This window comes from Sturnus vulgaris, chromosome 17 (genome assembly GCF_052056855.1).
Source record: "Sturnus vulgaris isolate bStuVul1 chromosome 17, bStuVul1.hap1, whole genome shotgun sequence".
NCBI lineage: Eukaryota > Metazoa > Chordata > Aves > Passeriformes > Sturnidae > Sturnus > Sturnus vulgaris.
This window is the reverse complement of record NC_142259.1, coordinates 154575-173242: the sequence shown is the minus strand read 5'-3', so window position 1 is coordinate 173242 and position 18668 is coordinate 154575.

Below are 18668 nucleotides of genomic sequence, written 5' to 3'. Positions count from 1 at the left end.
GGTTTCCTCCCCCATGGCGCAGGTTTATTCTCATTTTCGTGCTGAACTGAAAAGTCCGGGCATGGCAAGTCTGCCCTGCCTTCTGCAGAGACGAACACAAATGTGGGGCTATGATCCTCTGTGTTGGGAGCTCTGCTTCCGGGTGTGTGGGCCGCCATGAGCCCGCAGCAGCCGCCGAGGACACTGTGGATTGTGGATGAGGCTGGGCTGGCCCCCCGCCCCCCCGCTGGTCTGACAGCGGCAGGAGCTGCGTCGGAGCGGCATCGCCTGAGGGCCCCATGGGGGGCGGGGAGAGAGCCGGGAGTGACCCCGAGCGACACCGGAAGCGATATCCGTAGGGCCCGGAAGGCCAGCGTTGCCATCGAGTTTGGCCGGTAGGAGGCTTCTAAGGTGCTTTGAAAGGTGGAGCTTCTTTGCTCTAGGACAGTCTGGGAGAGCTGAGGGTGTCCAATCTGGAGAACAGAAGGCTCCAGGGAGACCTTCGAGCCCCTTGCAGTGCCTGCTGGGGCTCCAAGATAGCTGGGGAGGGACTTTGGAAAAGGTTCTGGACTCGCAGGACAAGGGGGAATAGCTTCAAACTGCCAGAGGGCTGGGGTAGATGGGATATTGGAAAGGAATTCTTCCTTGTGTGGGTGCTGAGGCCTGGCACATGTTGCTCAAAGAGGCTGTGTAGGAGCCCCATGGCAGGAAGCGTCCAGGGCCAGGCTGGAGCGGACATGGAGCAACCTGGACTAGTGGAAAAGTGTCCCTGCCCATGTCAGGATGTGGGAAGAAGAGAATCTGTCTCTAAGGTCGCTTCCAGTCCAAACCATTCTGGGATTCTAGGATTCATGGAAGGCCCTTTTCCAAGTGAAGTGTTGTATCTCTTGGCTCCCAGCTTGTAGTTGCCAGTTCTTCTGGAAGCAGGCGTGGCGAAGCAGCTGTGATGAGCCATGGGTTCTCAATAGGACGAGTGTGATATATTTGCAGAGAGGAAGGCTGCAGACAGATCTTCAAGGTCCAGGTAAAACAAGCAAAGGATTGAATAAAAGCCAAAGGTTGGTTGTGTTAGTTTGCTGGCTGTTGAAATGGCCCCAGGTCATTTTCAACATTTCTAATTTGGATTTGTTTGAGTAAAAAATGAATGTGTTACCTCCAGCGTAGGCTCTCCAATGCATCTCCATGTGCTCCCATCTCTTTGTTGTATATCGGGTTCTATTAACTGAAGACAGAATCATAACACAGTAGTAAAACATTTAGAGGCGTAGTTAGCCAGCTTCAGGAGTTTTCAACTCTGCTGTTGACTTTTCTGGTAACTGTAGGCAAAGCAACACAATCCAGTTACTCCACTTTTGCTCTCTGAGGAAAAAGTGATTTTTTTTTTTTTTTTTTTCTTTCTTCTCATTTTGAAAATAGCCTTGAATGAAGAGAGTTATGCATGTGGCATGTAGGATTCATTATTTTACTTTTCTCTTCTGCTGTCTTTCGCGTACTAGTCTTTTTAAAATTTTTTTGTCGCTGTTCTCCATTCAGTAGGTTTGAAAGAATTCTAATTGTTGAGATGATGGTTCTTTGAAGGCTCACTTAGCCCACCTTTTGGGTGAAGGAAAGAAGAAGACAAGGTCCTCTAGGAAGAGTAAAAAGCATACTTTCAAGAGACATTCAGAGATGTCTGCTGATGCCATGCAATGACCGTGTAATCAGCAGAAATGTGTTGGAAAAACACCCATCAGTGACTTCACAAGAAAGCCACACTCAAGACAGGTAAAGAACAGAAGCATAAAACCCCAAAGGTATGAAATGGACAGATTTTCATTGGGAATGAGCAACTCCTGAATTCTTGGTTCTAGAACTAGGGGCTTGTAATAAATAGACTGTCTCCTTGCCAAACGTAAACTTGGTGTCATGATCTGCTCACTGCCCGTTGAAGTGCAGGGCTAGTAGACTAATATTTGCCATGGCAGGCATATTGTATGGCTTTCCTGTTAAAAAGAAATTGGTTTTGCTCATAGCAATCTAGATATGTACCCAGTCTGACACCTATTTTTTAGGCTATATTTCCAAGTAAATGGCTTCCACGATGATGCAGTAAGTTTATGTCATGAACAGGAATGAAGTGATTGCATGCATCCTTTTTTACCCTAAGCCAGCTGCTGAATAATGAGACAGAGACTCTCACTGACGCCAAGGAGTGCCCGTGCTTTTGGGAAAAGCACTGGGCAGATAAAGCCTATTTCCACATTTCTTGCTAGCGTCTCCTTCAAAGTTCATGGGTTTGCTCATCTTTTAGAGCTGTTCTAGATGTCTTTGTAGTTTACATGTACTAAATGTAGCAGGTATTGCTTTCATGGCGTCCTACTAGATTTGAAGTTGGGATCTACTCAGGCTTCAATGTCTCAGAAGAAGCAACGTTGATTCTTTGAATTCCGTTCTTGAACGTGAGAATGCTACTTATGTAGTTAATGAATTAATTAAATCGAATTCACTTGAATGGAAAAATTGTCTTGTTCATGTAGATTTTAACTTGGGAAATTGATATTTGAGTTCTACTTTTCATTGTTGTTGCTTTTCTGTATTCTTTGATTGCACAGATAGCAGATGTACTGACCAAGTATTGTGTGAAACTGGAGGAAATGTCCTTCCTCTTGGCAGCTGATGTTCACAAGCTCATTAACGCTAAGGCCATGGTAAATGTTTTACCTGGGGCAAGATAGCAGTCTGAATATTCCTAGAATGTCTTTCTTTCCCCAGATGAAATTCATTTTTTTCTGCCTATCAGTCACTGAAATATAGAAGAAATTTCTACTTGGCAGGGTATTGGTTATCATTTGTGTTCTTTTCTCCCCTCATTTTCTGTAGAAGAGACAATTTTTGGTTTGTTTTTGCATGTTGAAGCAGAGGAAGAAGAAGATGAGGAGAGGATTCCTTGTAAAAGTGAAGAAAATGAGCATGCAGAACAGGGACTAAGCATTATGCAGGTAAGCGAGCAAGAGATTAAGTTTGAAAGTGAAAGCAGTTTTGTCCAAAAGAAGGAGGAATAGGACGTCTTTTTGCTGAGAATGAATAGAAAGGTTTTTTGCATTTAGTTTGTATACGAAGCGCACAGGGCTCTAGATCCTTTTGTGGGAAAATGGAGTGTGTAAAGTTGCCAATCATTTTGGAGCGAATTTGGAGGGTGAATTTGGGGTGCCAGGTGAATTTTGGGTCGAATTCTGGGGATTTGGGGTTTCCCAGGTGAATTTCTGAGGTGAAAAGGTTCAAAAAGGTTTTTTTTTTGAAAGCAAGTTAAAGCCAGAAGGTTATTGAAAATTAATAGATGTGATGCAAGTAGGTAATATGCAGACGATACACAGCGAGACAAATCATGGGAAAAATACAGTGGTAACACATGAGTGTGTGAGGATGGGATCAGTATAGCTAAGGCTCAGTTGAAGCTGAATTTGGAAAAGCATGCCAAAACTAAGAATAATAAAGGCACCTACGGGTATTTCAGTGGGAAAAGGAAGATGAAAAGAAACCTATCACACCTCCCCTATTCCCCCCCCACCCCCATAAGCCAGACAGGACTAGTGACAACAGACAAGGAGAAGGCTGAGGTACTCAACAAGTGTTGGTCTCAATTTTTACTGCCAGTCACTATTTCCACATCTCTCAGGTTATTGGACTGGTGGACTTGATTCTAACCCATAGTAGCAGGTCAGCTTTCAGACCACTTGAGGAACCTGAGCATGCAAGACCATGGCACCCACCCAGAGGCATGTCAGGGCCCTGAGAGAACTGGCAGCTGTAGTTGCTAAGGTGCTTCCTCCATCATATTTGAGAAATCAAGGCAACCAGCTGAAGTCTCCAGACACTGTGTTGTATTGACTCCAATCCTCTTGGTCTTTTTTGTAAATCTTAGAGCTCTGAGTCAATTTCTGCAGAGGATTCCCAATGCAGTTTCAAAAATGGAATCTTTGTTACTGGTCCTCCTGTTGATCTTGGATATTTCCATTTTCTGCACTCCTTTATTTTCGAAACATTTGTAATGACTGAAAAGAAAGCTGAGACGAGGCATTATGCTCTTTCCAGTGATAGAAATGGACCTGTATTCTTTTCAGACAAATATATTTTTGCTGTGTCTAAGCACATGTGCATACCTGTGTTTGATTTATGTGTCCAGGTTTTGGCAATGGGGCAGCCACAGGGCCATCCTGTGACAATGGCCCAGGTGCTGCCCCGTCCCGCTTTCTTCCAACTGGCTCCACTTCAGCATGTCCTCCCTGCTGAGAGAAGAGGCTGGGACAGCACCTTTAGAAATGTGACTTTCTGGGGTTTTTTTGTTTCGTTTTGTTTTGTTTTGTTATTTGTAAAGTTACTAAAAACCTTCACCCTGATTTTTTGTGTTGGGTTTGGGGCTTTTTTTTCCGGTTTTGGGTGGGTTTTTTGGTGGGCTTTTTTGGGGGCTTTTTTTGTCTCTTTGGGGATTATTGGTTGGGAGTTTTTGTGTGTTTGTTTGGTCTGCTTTTTTTGTTTGTTTTTTTATTACGGTTTTGTAGAGTTTTTTAAGCAAATTGATTGGAAAACTGAATAGTCCTCCACTATAGTCTCCTGGATTCACCTGAGACTCTTCCTAGGCATCTCCCTGATCCTTTTTGCAATGAGTCTCACATCATTCTCCTGAAGAAACTGTCTGCTTATGGTTTGCATGGGTGGGCTGTTTGCTGGGTGACAAACTGGGTGATGGCCAGGCCCACAGAGTGGTGGGAAATAGAGTTCATCCAGCTGGTCCCCAAGGCTCAGTCTTGGGCCCAGTCCTGTTTAATATCTTGCTCAGTGATCTGGACAAGGGGATAGAGTACACGCCCAGGAAGTTCACAGATGATGCAAAGTTGGCTGGTAGTGTTTTTTTTCTTCTGGAGGACAGCAAGCTCTGCTTCTTCTTCCTCCTGTTCCGAGGTCGCTGCTCCCTCTTCATCCCTCATTAAGTGTGCTGATTTTGTCACTTGGATGAGAAAACAAACAATTTTAGCAACAATACTGGTGGCAGGGTACAAGAAAGGAAGAGTTCACATGAATCCCCCCCCAACAACAGACAATACCTGATGGCTCCTCTGCCCAGCTTACTGACTACACCGCAACCCATTGTCCCCCAAAGATACTCCCTTCTCCCTGCCCCCAGCCATGATGTGAGATGGAATAGAATAACTAAGATTAAGATTCTCCCTATATAACTCCATCATACTTCGATTCTGGCAAAAACAATTCTTGAAGTTCTATCATTTCAGATCATTTGAATTTGAATTGGCATACTAAAAGGTCTAGCCAGAAACTCACGACAATATTAATAGCCCATTCTAGAATGTCCGAGATGATAGACACTTCTTTCAAGAGAATGTGATACCTCACGTGACTTCTCCAGAATTTAAATGAACAGCGGGAGTAGTCTACAAGATTCTTGCTGCCATCTGGATTTCCTGGTTTTTGGCTGGTCTATGTAAGCCAACCAGCTATTCAGCAGAGGGAATATTAGTGTGATACTTGATGGTATGTGAGATGGAACACAGTAATTTATGGCTTTTTGCATAGTGATGAAGCTGTAAAGAAAGCTCCGTAATGCTCTGACAAGGAGGCTGCTGGACTTCAAGCAGCAAAGGCCCAAAACGAACCAGTGAAAAGGTGTCATTGAAAAAAAAAAAAAAAAAAAAAAAAGCCAGGTGGGGAGCAAAGTGATACTTAAGGGCAGTTTACTGAAAGAGGAAATCTAGTGAAAAAAAGGTCCAAGAGTGAAGGAATAACAGGGAAAATGAAACTAAGGAAGGAAATCAATCTCAGCTAATCATTTCAGAAGCTAACAAGTTGTCATTGCAATGATGCATAAAGTGAGAAATTATAAATATGTCTGCGCCAAAATCTGAATTATGAACTTTATTGCATTCTGTCTTTCACGGAATCATACAACAGTCTGTGATTAAAGATCACCTAGTCCTACTTCCTTGCCAGGTAGATCTTACAGTAGATGAAATTGCTCAAGACTAGCCAAACTGATAAGGAGCACTCTCAATGATGGGGCATCCACAACTTCTCTGGAACAGCCGTTTGAGTGTCTCACCAGCTTCATTGTAGAAAAGCTTTTCCTTTTAGCCAATCTAAACCTAGTCTCAGTTTGAAAGCATGTCCCCTTGTCCTTTCTCTGCAAACCTTCCTAAAAAGTCTTTCTCCATTTGTCTTATACCCTCTTTACATATTCAAAGGCCACAATACTGTCTCTCCAGAAACCTCTCTTCTCCAGGCTAAAAGATCCTATTTTTCACAAGAACCAGGTCATAAACTGAAATGGAAGACATCTCAGGAGATCAGATCATCCAACAGCTCAGCGAAAGAATAGCTCTGAAGTCAGATCAACTAGCTTAGGGCTGTGTCTGTTTGAATTTTGAAAATTAGCAGGACTTGAAATGCTTCAAGGAAGAGAACTCTGGGTGGCTCCAGAAACAGCCTGAGAAACTCGAGCAAACTCGAAACCTCAGAAACTACCACTGCTTTCTCTCCCTCAGCCCAAGCAGTCCCAAAGAAGAAGTGTTCCCAGCAGGCTGGGATAGCACGCATATACACTACATATACATGACAGGCATCGCCAGCAGCCACATCCTGCTCCTTTCTGTGGCTGGCAAGAGTGAGACTGGATGTTTACATGTGGGCAACCTGGGTCCCTCCAGCACCTCAGACACTCAGCCTGCCCAGTGACCCCACTGAATTCCAGTATTCGCAGTGTGCCAAGACCACAGCACTACTCCGCTTGCTGGCACAGACCATCACACGCCTCCTAAATCAGTCAGGACTCCCCTGGTCCCACAGCCAGCACCCCACTTGCTCTCCCCCAGGCCACTGCCATTGTTCACCAACTTCTCCACTTTGATCTTTGCTGGTGCTCTCAACACTGGCACACCCAGATGTTCTGCAGCTGTTGTCTCCTGGTGGAAAGGACTTGTAAAGCCGTGTTTCCACACAGGACTTCCACAACCTTTCAAAGCAACCTTTTCTGGGGTATGAACAATCTCATTCAAATGTCAACATTTCTTTTCCCATATGTGAAATCAGAATTTCCTTCTTCCGGGCATGCCCAAAACAAGGCACAAACTACATTGTGCCTTCTGTTTCACATGCTGACTCGTTTGTAAACAATGCTAGGAGAATACCTGTTTTGATCCAAGCTAATCTCTGGCCCTTATAGTGCTTTCGGTAGTTAGTTTTGCTTTGCTATTTACTTGATGTCCCATTGAATTGTTGAATCATAAACAGACTATCTGTCTGTATAGCAGCATAGCAGTGATGAATAAATGCAAGAGAAGGAGCAAGGTGATTGTTTGCTAGACTCTTCCTAGAAACTGAGAAATCTGTTACTTAATGCTGACCACAGCAGATGGAGGAAGCATCCTACATGATGTCAAAGCAATGAAGCTGTAATCACTTTTATGATTACAGTCAAGGCACTGCTTTTGCCACCATAAGTGGAGTGCAGGGAATCTTAAAAGACGACACTCTAACTGTTGTCCATGCTCACTGAGAAAATAATGCTTTTACAGCAGAGCAGGTCTCACCGCAGCTAAATCATGGCTTCAACTGTACACCGCCTTCAAAAAAGCCCACAAAAATACAAATGAAAGGATTTGGAACCCAAGGGAATCTCGGATTGTGACATCAGCTCACTTTGGATTCTTTCCAAATTCTCAGTTCCATTTTCTTCCCAGCCAATTATCCCACCTAACCTGAGATGTAATTTATGGATATCCAACACATCTAGTTACCTTAGAATTAGATTGCCACTAGGCAAAAAGACAGAAACAAGCAGTTAAGTTCAGACTGAAACCAAGGGTGTTTAGAACAGCAATACTTGGACGTAACTATTCTTGATCAAACCAAAACTTTTAGGACTTACCCATGAATTTTTGGAGGTGGAAAAAGTCCCTAGGGAGCTCACACTCAGTGCCTGGAGAGGCGCTCTCGCTGGTCTTTCAAGGACCGATTCGTCACAGCAGAGGCAGCAGAGCACAAGATGGCCGACGAGAAGGGGCAGTGTAGAATTCTCGGTCTGTCTCTGTCTCCACTCAGTGTAGAACGTCCCTGTCCTGGCACATTTTCGTGTGCGCTATGTCCCTCCAGGTGTTCGGTCCTTGCGAAGCTCTATGTACTGCGAGCGCTGCTACTTGCAGCTGAGAAGGACCGCGGAGCTAGCAGCGAATTCGGAGAGCGCTAAGCACGAAGTCAAGAAGCGAGACGTGTCCCTGCAACGCGGTGCTAAGAGCAGCTTCCTCGCGGCGGGGGCGAGCTCCGGCCACAAGACATTCTCGTCCTGGCAACGGATCTCCGTGAAGGGCGTAGGCGAAAAGCTTTCGTTTTCCATTCGAACTGCGAGAGAGGCAGACTGTTACACGGAGCTCTGAGAACAAAGGTGCACGCCCTAGGCGGGCTTGGGCAGAAGAAGCGTTCTCGAGCTCTTGGCTGCCCGCACACTGCTGGGTATGTGGCGCCCCTGCAGCGGCTTCTGGCCGCCGGCAAGTGAAAGCGGAGCAAGGCGTGGGCGTGGGCGAGGGCGGTGAACGAAGCGGCAAGAGCGCCGTGCTTGTGTGCACCACGTTAGAGGCTACTAGGAGAGGAAGGTGGTTGACTCTCGCTTGCCTTCCCAAGTGCCCTTAGCAGTCGGAAGGAGCAAGCTGAAGCACTGCTGCTTGTGCTGCTCCTTGGTTCCCTTGCAGCCCGCTCTGAAAGCATTGGCGGTCACTTCTAGGCGCCGAGTTGCACACACGCAGCACCACGTTAAGTGCCGCGGAGAAGGGAAATCCAGAGTGCAGCGAGGAGCTTGACGTGGCTTACGTGCAGTAAGGAAAAGGTGAACCTAAGCACTGCCTCTTCAATCTGGCCGCCTCTGCTCTGGTAGCAACTTTTGCGAGTCGGCAAAGGGAGCCGCGAGTATGTAGAAGGGAGGGCAGCGAGACGCCGTGCGTTATGCGCCCTTTCAGGGCTGCTGACAAGGGGCTACTTTAAGAAGGCCTTCTTCGTCCTCGCGTCCTTCTCGCTTCGTTCTAGCTGCATGGAGTACAGCACAGCGAAGGAGTGAAGACGGGCACTGCCCCAGCTTTTGCCCTGGCGTGCAACGGCTGTGTGCTGCTTTTCCAAGCAGCAAGAGCACTGAGAAGTGAAAGCGATTGTGAAGGAGCTCTTTGGCTGCTCGTGTGCTCTTCGCTGCACTGCGCCGCTCGCAAGCGGCTTCGTTCTTCGTCGTCTGCCGTCCGGAGAGAGCTGAACTGCAGCGGTCAGTTTCAGCTCTGCCCAACAGCGTGCTCTCAGTTCTGCGGACAAGCACGCCCTGTTGCCTTGGCTCCGAGTGCAAAGTCCCTAGCGAGCACTCACTCAGTGCAATGCACCCAGAAAGACGCTCTCGCTCGTCTTTCAAGGAGCGATTCCTAACAGCAGAAGCAGCAGAGGCACAAACTGGATGACGAGAAGGGACAATGTAGAACACGTCTCTGTCCTGGCACGTTGTCGTGTGCGATATGTCCCTCCGGGTCTTCGGTCCTTGCGAAGCTCTGTGTACTGCGAGCGCTGCTACTTGCAGCTGAGAAGGACCGCGGAGCTAGCAGCGAATTCGGAGAGCGCTAAGCACGAAGTCAAGAAGCGAGACGTGTCCCTGCAACGCGGTGCTAAGAGCAGCTTCCTGGCGGCGGGGGCGAGCTCCGGCCACAAGACATTCTCGTCCTGGCAACGGATCTCCGTGAAGGGCGTAGGCGAAAAGCTTTCGTTTTCCATTCGAACGGCGAGAGAGGCAGACTGTTACACGGAGCTCTGAGAACAAAGGTGCACGCCCTAGGCGGGCTTGGGCAGAAGAAGCTTTCTCGAGCTCTTGGCTGCCGGCACACTGCTGGGTATGTGGCGCCCCTGCAGCGGCTTCTGGCCGCCGGCAAGTGAAAGCGGAGCAAGGCGTGGGCGAGGGCGGTGAACGAAGCGGCAAGAGCGCCGTGCTTGTGTGCACCACGTTAGAGGCTACTAGGAGAGGAAGGTGGTTGACTCTCGCTTGCCTTCCCAAGTGCCCTTAGCAGTCGGAAGGAGCAAGCTGAAGCACTGCTGCTTGTGCTGCTCCTTGGTTCCCTTGCAGCCCGCTCTGAAAGCATTGGCGGTCACTTCTAGGCGCCGAGTTGCACACACACAGCACCACGCTAAGTGCCGCGGAGAAGGGAAATCCAGAGTGCAGCGAGGAGCTTGACGTGGCTTACGTGCAGTAAGGAAAAGGTGAACCTAAGCACTGCCTCTTCAATCTGGCCGCCTCTGCTCTGGTAGCAACTTTTGCGAGTCGGCAAAGGGAGCCGCGAGTATGTAGAACGGAGGGCAGCGAGACGCCGTGTTTTATGCGCCCTTTCAGGGCTGCTGACAGGGGGCTACTTTAAGAAGGCCTTCTTCTTCCTCGCGTCCTTCTCGCTTCGTTCTAGCTGCATGGAGTACAGCACAGCGAAGGATTGAAGACAGGCACTGCCCCAGCTTTTGCCCTGGCCTGCCTGTGCTGCGCCTTTAGCTGCACACCAGAACAATGGCATTTCTTACCCGCAAGTTAAAAAGGGCTGTAGTGTAGCCTTAGGAATGGCAAGTGCCTAGGCATTAAGTTGGGCGACCACGTATGAGGGAGTCTTTAGAGGTTTCCTCCCCCATGGCGCAGGTTTATTCTCATTTTCGTGCTGAACTGAAAAGTCCGGGCATGGCAAGTCTGCCCTGCCTTCTGCAGAGACGAACACAAATGTGGGGCTATGATCCTCTGTGTTGGGAGCTCTGCTTCCGGGTGTGTGGGCCGCCATGAGCCCGCAGCAGCCGCCGAGGACACTGTGGATTGTGGATGAGGCTGGGCTGGCCCCCCGCCCCCCCGCTGGTCTGACAGCGGCAGGAGCTGCGTCGGAGCGGCATCGCCTGAGGGCCCCATGGGGGGCGGGGAGAGAGCCGGGAGTGACCCCGAGCGACACCGGAAGCGATATCCGTAGGGCCCGGAAGGCCAGCGTTGCCATCGAGTTTGGCCGGTAGGAGGCTTCTAAGGTGCTTTGAAAGGTGGAGCTTCTTTGCTCTAGGACAGTCTGGGAGAGCTGAGGGTGTCCAATCTGGAGAACAGAAGGCTCCAGGGAGACCTTCGAGCCCCTTGCAGTGCCTGCTGGGGCTCCAAGATAGCTGGGGAGGGACTTTGGAAAAGGTTCTGGACTCGCAGGACAAGGGGGAATAGCTTCAAACTGCCAGAGGGCTGGGGTAGATGGGATATTGGAAAGGAATTCTTCCTTGTGTGGGTGCTGAGGCCTGGCACATGTTGCTCAAAGAGGCTGTGTAGGAGCCCCATGGCAGGAAGCGTCCAGGGCCAGGCTGGAGCGGACATGGAGCAACCTGGACTAGTGGAAAAGTGTCCCTGCCCATGTCAGGATGTGGGAAGAAGAGAATCTGTCTCTAAGGTCGCTTCCAGTCCAAACCATTCTGGGATTCTAGGATTCATGGAAGGCCCTTTTCCAAGTGAAGTGTTGTATCTCTTGGCTCCCAGCTTGTAGTTGCCAGTTCTTCTGGAAGCAGGCGTGGCGAAGCAGCTGTGATGAGCCATGGGTTCTCAATAGGACGAGTGTGATATATTTGCAGAGAGGAAGGCTGCAGACAGATCTTCAAGGTCCAGGTAAAACAAGCAAAGGATTGAATAAAAGCCAAAGGTTGGTTGTGTTAGTTTGCTGGCTGTTGAAATGGCCCCAGGTCATTTTCAACATTTCTAATTTGGATTTGTTTGAGTAAAAAATGAATGTGTTACCTCCAGCGTAGGCTCTCCAATGCATCTCCATGTGCTCCCATCTCTTTGTTGTATATCGGGTTCTATTAACTGAAGACAGAATCATAACACAGTAGTAAAACATTTAGAGGCGTAGTTAGCCAGCTTCAGGAGTTTTCAACTCTGCTGTTGACTTTTCTGGTAACTGTAGGCAAAGCAACACAATCCAGTTACTCCACTTTTGCTCTCTGAGGAAAAAGTGATTTTTTTTTTTTTTTTTTTCTTTCTTCTCATTTTGAAAATAGCCTTGAATGAAGAGAGTTATGCATGTGGCATGTAGGATTCATTATTTTACTTTTCTCTTCTGCTGTCTTTCGCGTACTAGTCTTTTTAAAATTTTTTTGTCGCTGTTCTCCATTCAGTAGGTTTGAAAGAATTCTAATTGTTGAGATGATGGTTCTTTGAAGGCTCACTTAGCCCACCTTTTGGGTGAAGGAAAGAAGAAGACAAGGTCCTCTAGGAAGAGTAAAAAGCATACTTTCAAGAGACATTCAGAGATGTCTGCTGATGCCATGCAATGACCGTGTAATCAGCAGAAATGTGTTGGAAAAACACCCATCAGTGACTTCACAAGAAAGCCACACTCAAGACAGGTAAAGAACAGAAGCATAAAACCCCAAAGGTATGAAATGGACAGATTTTCATTGGGAATGAGCAACTCCTGAATTCTTGGTTCTAGAACTAGGGGCTTGTAATAAATAGACTGTCTCCTTGCCAAACGTAAACTTGGTGTCATGATCTGCTCACTGCCCGTTGAAGTGCAGGGCTAGTAGACTAATATTTGCCATGGCAGGCATATTGTATGGCTTTCCTGTTAAAAAGAAATTGGTTTTGCTCATAGCAATCTAGATATGTACCCAGTCTGACACCTATTTTTTAGGCTATATTTCCAAGTAAATGGCTTCCACGATGATGCAGTAAGTTTATGTCATGAACAAGAATGAAGTGATTGCATGCATCCTTTTTTACCCTAAGCCAGCTGCTGAATAATGAGACAGAGACTCTCACTGACGCCAAGGAGTGCCCGTGCTTTTGGGAAAAGCACTGGGCAGATAAAGCCTATTTCCACATTTCTTGCTAGCGTCTCCTTCAAAGTTCATGGGTTTGCTCATCTTTTAGAGCTGTTCTAGATGTCTTTGTAGTTTACATGTACTAAATGTAGCAGGTATTGCTTTCATGGCGTCCTACTAGATTTGAAGTTGGGATCTACTCAGGCTTCAATGTCTCAGAAGAAGCAACGTTGATTCTTTGAATTCCGTTCTTGAACGTGAGAATGCTACTTATGTAGTTAATGAATTAATTAAATCGAATTCACTTGAATGGAAAAATTGTCTTGTTCATGTAGATTTTAACTTGGGAAATTGATATTTGAGTTCTACTTTTCATTGTTGTTGCTTTTCTGTATTCTTTGATTGCACAGATAGCAGATGTACTGACCAAGTATTGTGTGAAACTGGAGGAAATGTCCTTCCTCTTGGCAGCTGATGTTCACAAGCTCATTAACGCTAAGGCCATGGTAAATGTTTTACCTGGGGCAAGATAGCAGTCTGAATATTCCTAGAATGTCTTTCTTTCCCCAGATGAAATTCATTTTTTTCTGCCTATCAGTCACTGAAATATAGAAGAAATTTCTACTTGGCAGGGTATTGGTTATCATTTGTGTTCTTTTCTCCCCTCATTTTCTGTAGAAGAGACAATTTTTGGTTTGTTTTTGCATGTTGAAGCAGAGGAAGAAGAAGATGAGGAGAGGATTCCTTGTAAAAGTGAAGAAAATGAGCATGCAGAACAGGGACTAAGCATTATGCAGGTAAGCGAGCAAGAGATTAAGTTTGAAAGTGAAAGCAGTTTTGTCCAAAAGAAGGAGGAATAGGACGTCTTTTTGCTGAGAATGAATAGAAAGGTTTTTTGCATTTAGTTTGTATACGAAGCGCACAGGGCTCTAGATCCTTTTGTGGGAAAATGGAGTGTGTAAAGTTGCCAATCATTTTGGAGCGAATTTGGAGGGTGAATTTGGGGTGCCAGGTGAATTTTGGGTCGAATTCTGGGGATTTGGGGTTTCCCAGGTGAATTTCTGAGGTGAAAAGGTTCAAAAAGGTTTTTTTTTTGAAAGCAAGTTAAAGCCAGAAGGTTATTGAAAATTAATAGATGTGATGCAAGTAGGTAATATGCAGACGATACACAGCGAGACAAATCATGGGAAAAATACAGTGGTAACACATGAGTGTGTGAGGATGGGATCAGTATAGCTAAGGCTCAGTTGAAGCTGAATTTGGAAAAGCATGCCAAAACTAAGAATAATAAAGGCACCTACGGGTATTTCAGTGGGAAAAGGAAGATGAAAAGAAACCTATCACACCTCCCCTATTCCCCCCCCACCCCCATAAGCCAGACAGGACTAGTGACAACAGACAAGGAGAAGGCTGAGGTACTCAACAAGTGTTGGTCTCAATTTTTACTGCCAGTCACTATTTCCACATCTCTCAGGTTATTGGACTGGTGGACTTGATTCTAACCCATAGTAGCAGGTCAGCTTTCAGACCACTTGAGGAACCTGAGCATGCAAGACCATGGCACCCACCCAGAGGCATGTCAGGGCCCTGAGAGAACTGGCAGCTGTAGTTGCTAAGGTGCTTCCTCCATCATATTTGAGAAATCAAGGCAACCAGCTGAAGTCTCCAGACACTGTGTTGTATTGACTCCAATCCTCTTGGTCTTTTTTGTAAATCTTAGAGCTCTGAGTCAATTTCTGCAGAGGATTCCCAATGCAGTTTCAAAAATGGAATCTTTGTTACTGGTCCTCCTGTTGATCTTGGATATTTCCATTTTCTGCACTCCTTTATTTTCGAAACATTTGTAATGACTGAAAAGAAAGCTGAGACGAGGCATTATGCTCTTTCCAGTGATAGAAATGGACCTGTATTCTTTTCAGACAAATATATTTTTGCTGTGTCTAAGCACATGTGCATACCTGTGTTTGATTTATGTGTCCAGGTTTTGGCAATGGGGCAGCCACAGGGCCATCCTGTGACAATGGCCCAGGTGCTGCCCCGTCCCGCTTTCTTCCAACTGGCTCCACTTCAGCATGTCCTCCCTGCTGAGAGAAGAGGCTGGGACAGCACCTTTAGAAATGTGACTTTCTGGGGTTTTTTTGTTTCGTTTTGTTTTGTTTTGTTATTTGTAAAGTTACTAAAAACCTTCACCCTGATTTTTTGTGTTGGGTTTGGGGCTTTTTTTTCCGGTTTTGGGTGGGTTTTTTGGTGGGCTTTTTTGGGGGCTTTTTTTGTCTCTTTGGGGATTATTGGTTGGGAGTTTTTGTGTGTTTGTTTGGTCTGCTTTTTTTGTTTGTTTTTTTATTACGGTTTTGTAGAGTTTTTTAAGCAAATTGATTGGAAAACTGAATAGTCCTCCACTATAGTCTCCTGGATTCACCTGAGACTCTTCCTAGGCATCTCCCTGATCCTTTTTGCAATGAGTCTCACATCATTCTCCTGAAGAAACTGTCTGCTTATGGTTTGCATGGGTGGGCTGTTTGCTGGGTGACAAACTGGGTGATGGCCAGGCCCACAGAGTGGTGGGAAATAGAGTTCATCCAGCTGGTCCCCAAGGCTCAGTCTTGGGCCCAGTCCTGTTTAATATCTTGCTCAGTGATCTGGACAAGGGGATAGAGTACACGCCCAGGAAGTTCACAGATGATGCAAAGTTGGCTGGTAGTGTTTTTTTTCTTCTGGAGGACAGCAAGCTCTGCTTCTTCTTCCTCCTGTTCCGAGGTCGCTGCTCCCTCTTCATCCCTCATTAAGTGTGCTGATTTTGTCACTTGGATGAGAAAACAAACAATTTTAGCAACAATACTGGTGGCAGGGTACAAGAAAGGAAGAGTTCACATGAATCCCCCCCCAACAACAGACAATACCTGATGGCTCCTCTGCCCAGCTTACTGACTACACCGCAACCCATTGTCCCCCAAAGATACTCCCTTCTCCCTGCCCCCAGCCATGATGTGAGATGGAATAGAATAACTAAGATTAAGATTCTCCCTATATAACTCCATCATACTTCGATTCTGGCAAAAACAATTCTTGAAGTTCTATCATTTCAGATCATTTGAATTTGAATTGGCATACTAAAAGGTCTAGCCAGAAACTCACGACAATATTAATAGCCCATTCTAGAATGTCCGAGATGATAGACACTTCTTTCAAGAGAATGTGATACCTCACGTGACTTCTCCAGAATTTAAATGAACAGCGGGAGTAGTCTACAAGATTCTTGCTGCCATCTGGATTTCCTGGTTTTTGGCTGGTCTATGTAAGCCAACCAGCTATTCAGCAGAGGGAATATTAGTGTGATACTTGATGGTATGTGAGATGGAACACAGTAATTTATGGCTTTTTGCATAGTGATGAAGCTGTAAAGAAAGCTCCGTAATGCTCTGACAAGGAGGCTGCTGGACTTCAAGCAGCAAAGGCCCAAAACGAACCAGTGAAAAGGTGTCATTGAAAAAAAAAAAAAAAAAAAAAAAAAAGCCAGGTGGGGAGCAAAGTGATACTTAAGGGCAGTTTACTGAAAGAGGAAATCTAGTGAAAAAAAGGTCCAAGAGTGAAGGAATAACAGGGAAAATGAAACTAAGGAAGGAAATCAATCTCAGCTAATCATTTCAGAAGCTAACAAGTTGTCATTGCAATGATGCATAAAGTGAGAAATTATAAATATGTCTGCGCCAAAATCTGAATTATGAACTTTATTGCATTCTGTCTTTCACGGAATCATACAACAGTCTGTGATTAAAGATCACCTAGTCCTACTTCCTTGCCAGGTAGATCTTACAGTAGATGAAATTGCTCAAGACTAGCCAAACTGATAAGGAGCACTCTCAATGATGGGGCATCCACAACTTCTCTGGAACAGCCGTTTGAGTGTCTCACCAGCTTCATTGTAGAAAAGCTTTTCCTTTTAGCCAATCTAAACCTAGTCTCAGTTTGAAAGCATGTCCCCTTGTCCTTTCTCTGCAAACCTTCCTAAAAAGTCTTTCTCCATTTGTCTTATACCCTCTTTACATATTCAAAGGCCACAATACTGTCTCTCCAGAAACCTCTCTTCTCCAGGCTAAAAGATCCTATTTTTCACAAGAACCAGGTCATAAACTGAAATGGAAGACATCTCAGGAGATCAGATCATCCAACAGCTCAGCGAAAGAATAGCTCTGAAGTCAGATCAACTAGCTTAGGGCTGTGTCTGTTTGAATTTTGAAAATTAGCAGGACTTGAAATGCTTCAAGGAAGAGAACTCTGGGTGGCTCCAGAAACAGCCTGAGAAACTCGAGCAAACTCGAAACCTCAGAAACTACCACTGCTTTCTCTCCCTCAGCCCAAGCAGTCCCAAAGAAGAAGTGTTCCCAGCAGGCTGGGATAGCACGCATATACACTACATATACATGACAGGCATCGCCAGCAGCCACATCCTGCTCCTTTCTGTGGCTGGCAAGAGTGAGACTGGATGTTTACATGTGGGCAACCTGGGTCCCTCCAGCACCTCAGACACTCAGCCTGCCCAGTGACCCCACTGAATTCCAGTATTCGCAGTGTGCCAAGACCACAGCACTACTCCGCTTGCTGGCACAGACCATCACACGCCTCCTAAATCAGTCAGGACTCCCCTGGTCCCACAGCCAGCACCCCACTTGCTCTCCCCCAGGCCACTGCCATTGTTCACCAACTTCTCCACTTTGATCTTTGCTGGTGCTCTCAACACTGGCACACCCAGATGTTCTGCAGCTGTTGTCTCCTGGTGGAAAGGACTTGTAAAGCCGTGTTTCCACACAGGACTTCCACAACCTTTCAAAGCAACCTTTTCTGGGGTATGAACAATCTCATTCAAATGTCAACATTTCTTTTCCCATATGTGAAATCAGAATTTCCTTCTTCCGGGCATGCCCAAAACAAGGCACAAACTACATTGTGCCTTCTGTTTCACATGCTGACTCGTTTGTAAACAATGCTAGGAGAATACCTGTTTTGATCCAAGCTAATCTCTGGCCCTTATAGTGCTTTCGGTAGTTAGTTTTGCTTTGCTATTTACTTGATGTCCCATTGAATTGTTGAATCATAAACAGACTATCTGTCTGTATAGCAGCATAGCAGTGATGAATAAATGCAAGAGAAGGAGCAAGGTGATTGTTTGCTAGACTCTTCCTAGAAACTGAGAAATCTGTTACTTAATGCTGACCGCAGCAGATGGAGGAAGCATCCTACATGATGTCAAAGCAATGAAGCTGTAATCACTTTTATGATTACAGTCAAGGCACTGCTTTTGCCACCATAAGTGGAGTGCAGGGAATCTTAAAAGACGACACTCTAACTGTTGTCCATGCTCACTGAGAAAATAATGCTTTTACAGCAGAGCAGGTCTCACCGCAGCTAAATCATGGCTTCAACTGTACACCGCCTTCAAAAAAGCCCACAAAAATACAAATGAAAGGATTTGGAACCCAAGGGAATCTCGGATTGTGACATCAGCTCACTTTGGATTCTTTCCAAATTCTCAGTTCCATTTTCTTCCCAGCCAATTATCCCACCTAACCTGAGATGTAATTTATGGATATCCAACACATCTAGTTACCTTAGAATTAGATTGCCACTAGGCAAAAAGACAGAAACAAGCAGTTAAGTTCAGACTGAAACCAAGGGTGTTTAGAACAGCAATACTTGGACGTAACTATTCTTGATCAAACCAAAACTTTTAGGACTTACCCATGAATTTTTGGAGGTGGAAAAAGTCCCTAGGGAGCTCACACTCAGTGCCTGGAGAGGCGCTCTCGCTGGTCTTTCAAGGACCGATTCGTCACAGCAGAGGCAGCAGAGCACAAGATGGCCGACGAGAA